Genomic DNA, 12,329 nt, shown 5'->3' with positions numbered 1-12,329 from the left:
GTGTGAAATGGAGAGAGTACACGCAAAAGAGAACCAGTAACTTCAAACATTTCATACATTTTTGAGAGTAATATCGATGTGATAGAGACAGTGAGCGAGAGGGAGGGAGGGAGGGAGTGTAAAACAGAGAGAGCCTGATAAAATGAGGGCAAAACTGAGCAGAGAGCAGCACAGCCTGGTCTGACAGCCAGTGTAGCGCCCGGCTTGTCTGTCGTGGCACAGCCTCCGTTTGATGGATACGTTCTCACCCTGTCAGGGGAGGTTACAAAGAAAAGTGTTGCCTGTCAGAGTGGCCTGCTCCGCTACAGGGGCGGATGTGAGATGTGTGCGGAGAGCCAGGCCAGAACAGGTAGACACGGCCCTCGTGAATCACACTGTGATGCGCGGCTAATTGATCTCTTTGGGGCCAAGGGCCAAAGCCCAGAGCAAGGCCTTCTGCAGGGCACCGCTCATCTCTCAAAGTTTGTTTTTTTTTTTACCGGGACTGCAGACTTTTTTTTTTTTAGAGGCAGGTGGTGCTTTGCGCTCTCACCCCCCTCCTGCCCCCGAAGAACATGAAACCTAATAATTCTGTTTGAGGTGTGTTGCTGTCAGGAAGGGTCTAAATCACTATTATGTGTTCGGTGACACACCTGCAAGGCATGAAACAGTCGTTTCATTTAACCTCATGCAATATTCAAGATCAAACAACAGGGCTTTTGAGACAGCACAGCTCCAAAACATCAAATTCACTGCGATCCGCTCGTGGATATAATATTCCGTGAGGCACATTTCATGTAGAATGAAACCCGTGTTTTTTGATGCCACCAAGGTTACACACCGGCGCACATGTGCAAACCATTTTCACCAGAGATTTGGCGAGTTTGTTGGATCAAAAGCAATCAGAATTTGGAGGAGGACTGATTGTGAAGCTAATGAATGGTTCCAATTGGAACATGAGTCACTTGTGTGTGTGTGTGTGTGTGAATAATAGTGTAGTGTCTGAGTCATACAGACACACTAAATTGAGTTTGTTGCCCCTTATTTTCTCTTCCCTCTACTCTTCTGTAAGTGGACGTCAATGAATCATCCTGAAATCCATGTAAAAGCCAGATGGTGCCTTGCAGAAAGTGGGAAAATAAATAAATAAATAAATGAATGAATAAACTCAACTCAGGGCGGATACACTCGATACGCTCCAGGGGTGGATGTGCCGCTCCAGCAGAATCATCTCTAAACGCACAGTTGAGCACAGATTCTAGAGATTAATTTTTTTATATATATATTATCAAGAAAAACCAATCATGGATCACCCCGTCAATCACTGATATGCAATCCAATCGTCGATCGAGACAGGCCAGGTGCACGGGAGCACACAGGTTTTGCTGCAACTTCACAAGTGTGTTTCATTTGAAGGTTTTTTTTTTTTCCAACACTTTTGGTTGTTGCTTTTCCAGATAAGGGGCAAAACAGAGCCTGAAGGCATATCCTCCTTGCTCAGACCTGAAAAAGGACGTTAGTCTTGTCCTCTTGGTGCTCCTCTGATGTCACCGCTCTAAACTGTTTACACACATTTTACTTCATTTTCTCAAAAGTCTCTCTCTCTCTCTCTCTCTCACACACACACACACACGCACACATACACTAAACAAACATAGTGCAAGTCTCAAAGTTCAATTCCACATTTCACTCAAACATAAAACTATCACAAAAATGCAATAACAGATTATTGGATACATTTCAGTAAACCTCTTTGGGTTTGGCGGTAGGGCAGGGCCTTGTGTCCATAAGATCACTCTGTAAGTAGAGTGAAACATGAATGACATGCAATTATTTGACTATGAATTCCTTCCCCTCTAATGACAGTGGTTTGCCGGTTGCATGCTGACACAAGTCTCTAACTCAGATCTCTATTAGCATGAACTGGCAGTTCTTTAGTTCTGCAGAGAGTACAAATGACATGAAATACTGCAAAAACTACAGTAACAGTGAATACTATCCAGTTAACAGCTCATTCTACTAAGAAAATAGAAATTCCTTCTCATTTATGGCATATATTTGCTGCTCACCGTACTGCAGTCTACTTCCAATAGCATTTTATATTGTGTTCCTCGATTAGGGTTTTCATTCAGGTATCTAGAGGTGAGAGGTCAAGGGAACCCTATGAAAATGGCCATGGTAATTTTTTAGTCGCCAAAATTTAGCCTAACTTTGGAACAATATTTATCCCCCTTGTTGACAACCCAGCATGCCATATCTGACATCAGTGGATTCCTTAGGTTGTCTGGTTTCAGGATAAATTAGCTTTAGGGAAGAACAAGAAGCTGAGGTCGGGCTGTACTCTCTGCTCAGCCTCTCTTACTGTCAAACTGTAGCTGAACCACATAGTTGCCTAAAGTGGCTTCCTCCTCCTCCTCCTCCTCCTCCTCCTATCTTCATCTCCCCTATCACTCCACCTCTCTCCACACTGTTTCCTTCCATTTAGCTCCAACACAGGAAAGCTCACCTTTGGTCTCCACTATGATTTTTAACTCAGCGACTTGGCAACTCGGATTCGCACCTCTGAGTGGTCAGCGGAGCCAAGCGGTAATTTCAGTCCATGGCAGCGCTTTTGACGCCAATACAAAAGATTTTAGTTAGGAGGATTGTGTCAATTGCTCAATATTGTTTGCAGTGTTTATCAAGGGTGATTTAAAACTAAAACATGAATGAAAAGCAGAAAATGTGCTTGCTTTTTTACAATGGTGTGTGTGAGTGAGGGCCATGATGCATCACGTTTCTAAAAAACAAACAAACAAACATAAAAAAAAAATGGAATATGTGAAACTCAAATAACTTTTCTTTTGCTTTTTTTGTTTTGTTTTGTTTTGTTTTTTGGATTAGCACTTTATGAAATTGTGATGGGCATATGTGTAGCACCAGAAAAAAAATTCCTTGAAGCGTGTACCTGCACAGCACTGTCTCGGTTTGTAGCCCCATTTTAGCTTTATCCAGGCTGGAAGTCACATCAAAATGAAGTGAAAGAGCCTAATATAATTACTAGAATAATAACATCCAACTGGTTTTAATTAAGAGTTAGGAATTTAATTTCACGGAGACCGGCTAAAGAAGGAATTAAATCACATTTAGTGTTTCAACACCTATTATCAAGTTCATCTTTGACATCCTACAGCTCGGTTCTGCTTCCCTCGGTTTCCAAACACAATGTGAACATTTCAAAGCCCAGAGCAGCATCTCGGTCTGCGTGTTTGCCAGCCTGTCTGTCTTTTCTGTTTGCAGGTGCTAATCAAGGTATGAAAAAAAGAGTTGGAGTGGAGTTTTGGGAAGCCGTGAGAAACTTGAGATGAAAAGTCCGACAAATTGCAAGAATTGGATTTGACTTTGGACAAAGCCTAACAGCCAATAGACACATTAAAGAGAACAGAAAGTATCAAGCAGAAGTTCAGAGTTTAGAGAAGCCCTATGATCCTCTCTCTTACTCATCCTCTCTCTTCCTCTCCTTTTTATTTTCCACACACCTCTCTTTCATACACACACACACACACACGCACACACATAAGTTGACTGCTCCATCCTGAAACCTCTTCTACTAACTCAGCACAAAGTACACTCTCTCCAGGCTTTGGAAGCCTCATGCAGCCTTTCACCAAAAAAAAAAAAAAAAAAAAAAAAAAAAAAAAAAAAAAAAAAAAATCACATACTCTGGCACACACACACACACACACACACACACACACACACACACACACACACACACGCACACACCGAGTACTTATCTTCCCATCTCTCCCTACTCAGGCCTTTTTGAAGTCAAGAGAAAGTGAGTTCCACCTATCTTGTCTCACTTTCTTTCTTTTCTTCTTTTTAGTTTCTTTACAATACCGCTGTTTTGTATCAGGCAGAATTAAGATGAAGCCTTCAGGAGAGCGATCCCAGCTGGAGGCATCGGGGCCGAGCAATAAAAAGTTAAGCAGCAGAAGGGAGGAGGGGGGGGGGTCAAGCAAGAGAGGCGAACAGAGAAAGCAGAGGGAGATGGTGAAAAGCAACAGACGGGAGGGAAGGTGGGAGACGTGTCACTTGAGGAAAAAAAATCCAGTCTTGAGGCATTTTTCCCAGCTGAGGAGCATCGGGGCTGGCCGAGGAGGAGCGGCCTGTCACGTCAGATACAGATATGATGTTACCAAAAGTCACCACGCCTAAAAAACAATCATTTCTCTTATGCATGAAGTTCGCTTAAGGGTTTTCCTGACCATGTTTCACTGACACGCTTGGTGATACGTAAGAAGATGGCATCTTACATCTTTGATTTCATGTTTATCCTATTATAGTAGCATGCTGGGGTGGGACATGACATTTAGATGCATTTAGTATAAACCAGGATCTCAGCTGGAGTTATCATTTAGATGAACACAGATTCATTTGATGGGATCGGTGGCGGTTCAGGATTATTCAAATATTTGATAGAATGAAGGTTTTATTGGTTGAAATTTTTATTCATGTATTCTGGTGAGGCATTGGTGCTGTTTTCCGGGCAGTCAAAAGTAATGGCATTTCATTTCACAGGCAACAACTGAAGAATAGGGATCATCTACAGCCAGATATGAAATCTCCACTTCATACTAGGGTCCTTATCACCCTGACGAGGTTTATTTTGCATAAATGACTGGCTGATTGTCCACGATCCTGCTTATTATGGGAAAAAAAGAACATAATTTGACACAAAATATTTAATTTAAATGTGTTTATTATCTTTCAAGGCTCAGCTAAAACAGCTCAGATTCTATTTGCATTCATAACAGCCAAACCTGGGTGTTCATAATATTTCAGCCGTCTTAGTCCACTCTAGCTTCTTCCTTTTTGTAATTGTTGTTTTGCTCTAATTTCCTTTTATCCTCTGGTGATAGTTCCCCCTCCAACCATGAAATCAAATGTTTCATGTTCCCCTAAGCAATTAAACGTGATATTCATGTTGTAATGACTTTTCGGCTCCGGCTCATGTTGTCATTGTCAAGCTTGATAGTAAATAGACCAAACTTTCCGCCCGGAGTGATTTATCAGAATTGCTTGAAGTGACGGTCATTAGTTCCAATCAGTTATTCATGATAATGGTAATTATTGAGAAATATCAGACCACAAAATACTGTGACTGACCAGCCGTTTGAGTGTTAAACGCAGTCTTGTAATGTCACCGGCATATAGCTTTGTGACTAAATTTCAACAATACATGTTTTTAAGGAGTTAATCAAGTCACAAGCTCTGCTTACTCGTGAAAAGTTCACATGGAACTTTTACTTCATGCAAGAAACAAGTCTTCTCTGTCACCCACACTATCTCTGAGGATGGTGGATAGGCTATTTTGGCGGTCCGTTGCGTGCTCAAACTCTTTGGCAGTCCAGCAGAGGACATACTGTGGAATTTGAACCCCATTTCGTCTCAAGCTGTGATCAAAGAAAAGCATTTGCTTGTTGACAAGCTAATTAGCACAAAGTATGAGTGCCGCTCCAGGATCCTGCTAGTAGCTGCATGTAGCCTTAAAGAGATTGGATGGTCTTGGCTAGGTCCACTTCCTCTTTGATGGGTTGCGTTTGAGTCTTGCCAAAGCAGGTAATGATACTGCACTGGCAACCATGCAGCGGCCTGCTGTGAGTGCTCCCTCACGTCTCCACCTTGCCAAAGAGGAAAATTTGGGACATTTTAGGTTTTAAAGTTAGAGAAATGCTACCTTTTTGATTAACAGACAATTCAACATTGGCTGCACTGTGCAAAAGTGTAAAACAAGGAAAAGGCCAGATAACGATAATGGAGAAAGCATCATGACAAAGAAAACAACAGCTGGTTTAGAAATTGTCTGTCTATATCACAAACACTGCCAAAGTACAGACGCCTCAGGCCTTGAGCTACATTCAGCATAAAACTCCATATTCTTCCTCTACAGAGTGCAGAGACTTTCTGTGTAACTTTAAGATATGCAGCCCATATTGACAAAAGACATGAAATATCTGAGCTCTAATATTACTTGTCATAAAGTCAATGACTGGATAACAAGATCCATAGTCCGGCCACTCAGAGGCTCATCCATCATGACTTACAACTACGTCTATAAACAAGATCAGCTCGACTACAGCCTATCCTCTGCAATAATCCAGCCAGAATAGGTCCCGCGTGTGACCTTTCCTGCATCATGGTGGGTGTGAGAGTGATATTTAACAAACTTCAGAGGCTTTAGGAATCAATGGCCTTATCTACCACAGCCTTGTTGTGGCCGGGCTCTATTGAAACCAACTGCTTTCTCCGTTTTAATTCTGTTTTTGTAGTGGCAAACACTTGGCAGAGCGCTTTCATTGGGGAGAAGAGGTCAGAAGCAGGCTCACAGAATCTGCGGGTGTGCATGTTTGTATATGTGTGTTTGTAATGAGGAGTGGGTATGGTAGTTATTGAATGTGCTTTGCAGTGTGGCATTCCAAGATAATTGGGCTGGGCTGCTGGTCCCCCCTCTCTCTCTCTCTCACACACACACACGCACACACACACACACACTTATTTTCTCTGTTGAACTCTCTCGGATAAGTGGGAGAGAGGCATTTGCAGTGGCTCTGCTGGAGGCATTAAAAAGGCATATGTAACACAGTGGGAGGAGAAGAGCATGCTGGGTAATGTAGTTGATGATGTGAAAAAGCAGCTACGATCAGACGTGGCACTATGTGAGGAAGAAAAAAGGGTAAAAGATGAGCTGACAGGGAGACAGAAAACAAAACGTAGGAACTGAGCTAGAGCGAGCGCGAATGGAATAAGGACGAGCGAGCAACAGCGCAGAGTGAACGAGACAGACGAGAGAGAACATTCCTGGTTGCTTTCCAGAGATAAAACTGCAGCAGAGCGGTGGAGAGACTTGAAAAGCTGCACTTTAGAGGGATGAGCTCACTCATTTCCCCTTATAGGCCTCTGGCCCACTTTCAACGCCCACTCTCCAGACTCATGACACACACACAAACTCATAACCTCCTTGTAACAACAGAGAAGACAGGACCCCTTTGTACAAATACAAATGAGATTCTGCTGTTTGAAAGGTCTGGCAAGGTCGGTGCATCTGCACATGTGCACATCTGTGTTTTTTTGCATGCATGTGTATTTTATTGCAGTTGAGGATTTATAAGGCCATTAGAAAAAAAGGGAAAAATACCATTTATTATTTTTAACTGTTTTCCTGTTTAATGCTGTTCCGTTGGCAGTGCCATATTGATTCCCAAACTGACTGCCAAAGAAAACATTTATAGTTACAGAGAGAAACTGCATACTGTGACTATATTACTAAATAATGCACTTCACTTAAGGGATACCAATCAAAATGCCAGTCATGCCTTGTTACTGTTGGCTGTACTAATTATTTTCAGCTGGGAGAGTGACAGTTCATCATTTCCCACTAATAAAAAGAGATGTGACACAGTAGAAACAAATTAGAAATGTTATTTCACCTGCCAGATAGTCAGAGTTAACTTTCTCTGCAAAGATTAAGCAATTTTGGACGGTCCACTCACCTTGAAGTGAGACGTCAACGTGCAGGTTTTCCAGGGGGGCTCACCAGAAAGCTGGGGCAGATTGTGAATACGATGTAACAGGTTACGTATAACATTACCAATTGGGGATTTTATTGCTGGCAGCCTACAGCCGACAGCACCCCCTGGAGTCAGAATGAGACGCATTGGGCTATCGTGTCAGTGTCACATGGTTAGGTTCAGGCATAAAAAACACTTGCTTAAGGTTAGGGAAATGTTCGTTTTAGGAAATAAAATGGAAACTGGACACGGTCACACACAAAATGTCTTGCTGAAAACGGGAATCAAACTCGGGTTTCATGCATCCTGTGGCTTACATGCCCACCATCCACCAGGACCTCCTCCGTTTACGGACTTTCTCACTCTTTAAGCCCCGTCACCATCCCCCACATCTCATACTGATGAAAAACGGTCACGATGTCAGGGAGGACATATATGTTCACACTTGCTTGTTGTGTAGGATGTGATAATAATGGAACACTGATTTGAAAATCAATATGGCCAACACTACCTCATGTCATTGTAAAACAGACTAGCGATGTATGCAGAGACTTTGGAACATCTTTTTCCTAACTAATGCTTTTTGGAGAAACTGGTCCTTATTAACGAGTGAGCTGAAAAACAAATAAATACCTTTTAAATGGCTGAATAAATTAGTTGTGTTTCCTTGTGGTGCCGATATGTACCATGTAACACGTTTGCATATTTGCATCGTATTTTTGTCTTCGGATTCTTTGAAACTAAGTGTGGTTTGCTCGCAGTGTATTTGGCGAACCTGGTGCCTGTGCTGTGAAGTTTCACTTGAGCCAACATGAAATTGGCAGAACTGGTTGTGAGAAAGGTGCAATGTATTTGCCTGCGAAGGAGCTAAAAAGGAGGGCTTGATATGATGTACAACACCACCGAATTCCCAATAAAGAGAGCAACATTACTGAACACAATGCAGCACAACAATCATTTTGTGTTGATATTCGGGTATTCCTGATCACGAGAAAACTGTAACTGAACATAAAATCGGATTAATTGTGTAGCCCTAGATTAAACATAATACTTTATTTGTCCTCATAATGTCATATAAGTTTAAATCTCTGAAGAGGATGATTAGTATCTTTGAAAAAATAAAACAATCTAGCAGAATCTGCCTTTCGTTCACTTTGGGTCACATACTGCTAGTACATGTGTGAATTACCAGCTGAGTTGAGCCATCAGTGTCATATCATCACAAGCACTTCTCACCAAATCAGCAGTGGCAGCACACCAGATCACATCTCTAAACACAGGAAAACCAACACAAATGCATTGATGTCAAGTTGGTTCCATTTGCATGCTCATTAGCCTCACTGAACAAAATCCTGAACCAACTCCCAGTGCACATATTTATTTTTTTTCTGCGGAGAAGTCAAAGGGCAAGTTCATTCACAGAGCAGCACCCCTGGAGGAGTTTCGGGTTCAAATATCTGGCTCCAGGGCACGTCTGTGGTTTAGCTTGCAGGCAAAAGCCAACCAGCAACCACAAGTTTCTCACATCAGCAGTGGTGATCAAACAAGGGACCTTCTGGTCAAAATGCCTTTTAAGCCATAAATAATTTTTAAAAAATGGTAAATTGCATATGTTGTCCATACATAGCCATAGTCAAGACAAGACTGGTAGAGCACATACCACGCATCAAAGATGAGTCCCTACCACAGAGGCCTCTGTTTGAAACTGGCCGGGAAAATTTGCCGCATGTCATTCCCGACACTCTCTACTGCCACTATCAAATAAAGATGAAAGGCCAAAAAAAAAATCCCTAAAAAAATTCACCAGTCCCCTGTTAATGGAAAGGAACTGTATCCCACCCACCCTGACCCTGTTATTCCTCACGCTAACCAGGGCCAGTACTCCTACCTTTATGTTTTTTTGCTGCGGTCATCATCTTTTTTCCTTTAGCCTTTCTTCTGTGCAAATAAAGTTATCATTATTACAACTGTCTATGATCACAGCCATAGCTTTGACGCAGACAGAGAGGAAAAACATAATCAAAACAAAACAGCAAATACTGTAAATCCATTACTTTACTGTTCCACAGAGCTTCTGTGTAAACACATTTGTTCAATTGTAAAATTCAGTTGAAAGTTATCAGGTTTGCTCTGGTGTGCAATATCAACACTTTCCAAAACAAAAAAAAAACAAGGAATTTCAACAGTTTAGTTCAACGCCACAGAGGCTGGTTTCTTTGGCTGATACACTGCAAAGCTGCACTGCAATCCCCCAACTCCACTCCTCCACAGTAGTTTTACTTAAACCTGCTTTCCTGCTGTAATGTCAGCAAATTACCAGCAAGGAGAGATTCAGATGAGTCGGGGAATAATGACTGTGTGCGCGTGCATGTGTGTGTGTGTGTGTGTGTGTGTGGAGAGCTTGCTGTGACAAAGTGTTAGGTCTACTTGAGAAAGCACTTTTTTACAGCCGCTAGGGGAGGAGTCTCATGGGAGCTGCAAGCTGACTCAGACTTGTCTGAAGCACTCAGACTGGGGTCTCCCAGGGGGGAGCGCCCCCTATACACACCCCCATCCCCACCTACCCATCCCCGATCTGTCTCCACAAGCTTTGGGGGATTGGTCGACCCCCACAAGTGAAATCAGAGAGCCGGTCCCTTAGAGCTCAGAGACAGTATAGTGAGACAGTATGACAGTTAAGAAAAAGAATACACACACATATCTATAACTATATCTATATCTATATATCTATCTATGTGTATATGTATGTGTGTGTGTGTGTGTGTGTGTGTGTGTACACAAAAAGAGATTTCTCTTCACCTCTCTCTTGATTTTTTTTTTTCTGTTGCTGTCTCTGTCACATGCAAACACCTCGCTACAAATAGAAGCACATCACAAAGCCACTCTGTTTGTGATGTGCACATACATTGTGACTCTCACTCTCTCAGGTGCACACATACACACACTGACACAAAGACAAACCTACAGCTACACGTGTACCCATTCACTCACACACACACCTACACATACCTCAGAAACACACATCCACACACTCAAAAACATGCACTTAAGAGCATATATGCACACAACACACCTTTTTTTGCTGTTTCTTATTCGCACACACACACACACACACACATAACTGTATCTCAAACATGCAGACAGAAACTCGTATTGATTGATGGCCTTTGAAGAGGAACACAACCGCACATGGTAAACACACAGCCCTCTCTGCCACAGCCTAACCGCTCTGCTACCAACAGCCACCAGCATCAAACAAGCATGGGCTGCAATTACACTTCATCCCCATCATAGCCTTGGGCTCACCACACACACATGCACACACATGCACACACACACACACACATCCAGCCTCAGCGCTTGACAAAGGCACAGACATGGTTCCATCAGACTCAGATGGGATCTGAGGTGTGACAGGCTGGTCAAGCATACAGCTGCAGCTTGAAAAATTGAAGAGGCTTTTTAGTGCATGTAACCCGGCTGCACTATTGCTCTTGTCCCACCAGAAATTGATTGTAAAGCTTCGCTCTTTCCAGCCATCAAACAGAGGACGAAGTGGCTATCCTGACAAGCAGTTGCCTGAGAGGAATTGGTTGTCTGCTACAGTTTGCCTCCAAAGTTTTAATTCACAGCTTCAGTGAAAGGCATCGGCTCTAGCGGTGGGCAGGATTAATGTCGGATATATGCAGGATTAATAAACATTAAAGCACACGCTGTCTCCGCTTCCAGTGTAAATGAAGGAGACAAGGACGATTAGTTAATTGTGGACTTGCAGCATTCAGGCACCCCTCATAAACTCTGAAAAATGTAACTGTACAATGAAATAATGTATTTACCTGGGGTTTGTGTTCAGGTGGCAATGAGTCACTGATACATATATTACAAATGTCCACTGGTGTGTTCAGAAGCTCGACCAATGACATCATCCACTGAAAGATGTAAGCAATGAGCACCAGGAGTAAACTATTTTGATCACTGTTGCTATGATCAGCCATTGTTACACACATTGTGTTCTAAAAAAAAAACAAGTTGTACGGGTATTATTTCCCACTGACCTGTTACCTTGTGTTAAAGCTGTCCACATTGTGTCTAGGTGATGCGTCACAACTTGTAAATCCGGGTATCGTGGAGCTTTACCCGAGTTTACGACTCCTATTTACGACTTCAGTTTGAGTGCAAATTTCCAGCTGCAAACTCAGGATTTTACGAGTTGATGAGGTCCACCTGAACGCACCACACATCTGACAAATGGAAGAGCCATTTGGAACTACACGCTCCACCTCCTACCCTCCTCGGCCTTTTTATTTTATTATGCTGGCATTATGCACATGCACAACACATAACTTTGTATCATACCTCACACTCACAACTTAATCTGCATTTTGACACTACATTGTTTGCTAATTTGAGTGAATTTAGTTTGAAGTCAAGACTGAAATACCAGAAGATGGCAATTATCACCGCGTCATGGAAGGAGGGGGGTCTTTTTTGGAATTTTATTTTAGTAATCTCTCAAACATAGATGCCTTTTCCATTCATTATGTTGGAAAATGATGTAAACTTAACAGAATTTCCAAGTGCTTTATGCTGACTGTTAAATGCTAAATGTAAATGTCAGGACTGCCACGCTTGTATTTTCTTCCGTGCGTCTGTCTTGGTTTCCCTTGCCAGTGTAAATAAATGCTCCCCAGAGTGTCATTTGTTTCGGGGGTCAGTTTGTTCTGTTCAGTTGCAGTCGTGTTGCTCGTTATTTTTGAGTTCTGTTCTGTTTACTTGACCTTTCGTATTGGGCCCACA

At 42.4% G+C, this 12,329-nt stretch overlaps 1 protein-coding gene across 5 annotated transcripts in view; it reads right to left on the bottom strand.

Annotated features, from left to right (window-relative positions):
• col16a1 (collagen, type XVI, alpha 1) overlaps positions 1-12,329 on the bottom strand; it is a 111,647-nt gene that overhangs the window by 57,627 nt on the left and 41,691 nt on the right. The window lies entirely within an intron of this gene.

The sequence above is a fragment of the Myripristis murdjan genome, chromosome 11 (genome assembly GCF_902150065.1).
Source record: "Myripristis murdjan chromosome 11, fMyrMur1.1, whole genome shotgun sequence".
NCBI classification, from domain to species: domain Eukaryota; kingdom Metazoa; phylum Chordata; class Actinopteri; order Holocentriformes; family Holocentridae; genus Myripristis; species Myripristis murdjan.
The sequence above is the reverse complement of the archived record's forward strand: the minus strand, read 5'-3'. Positions and strand labels throughout refer to the sequence as shown.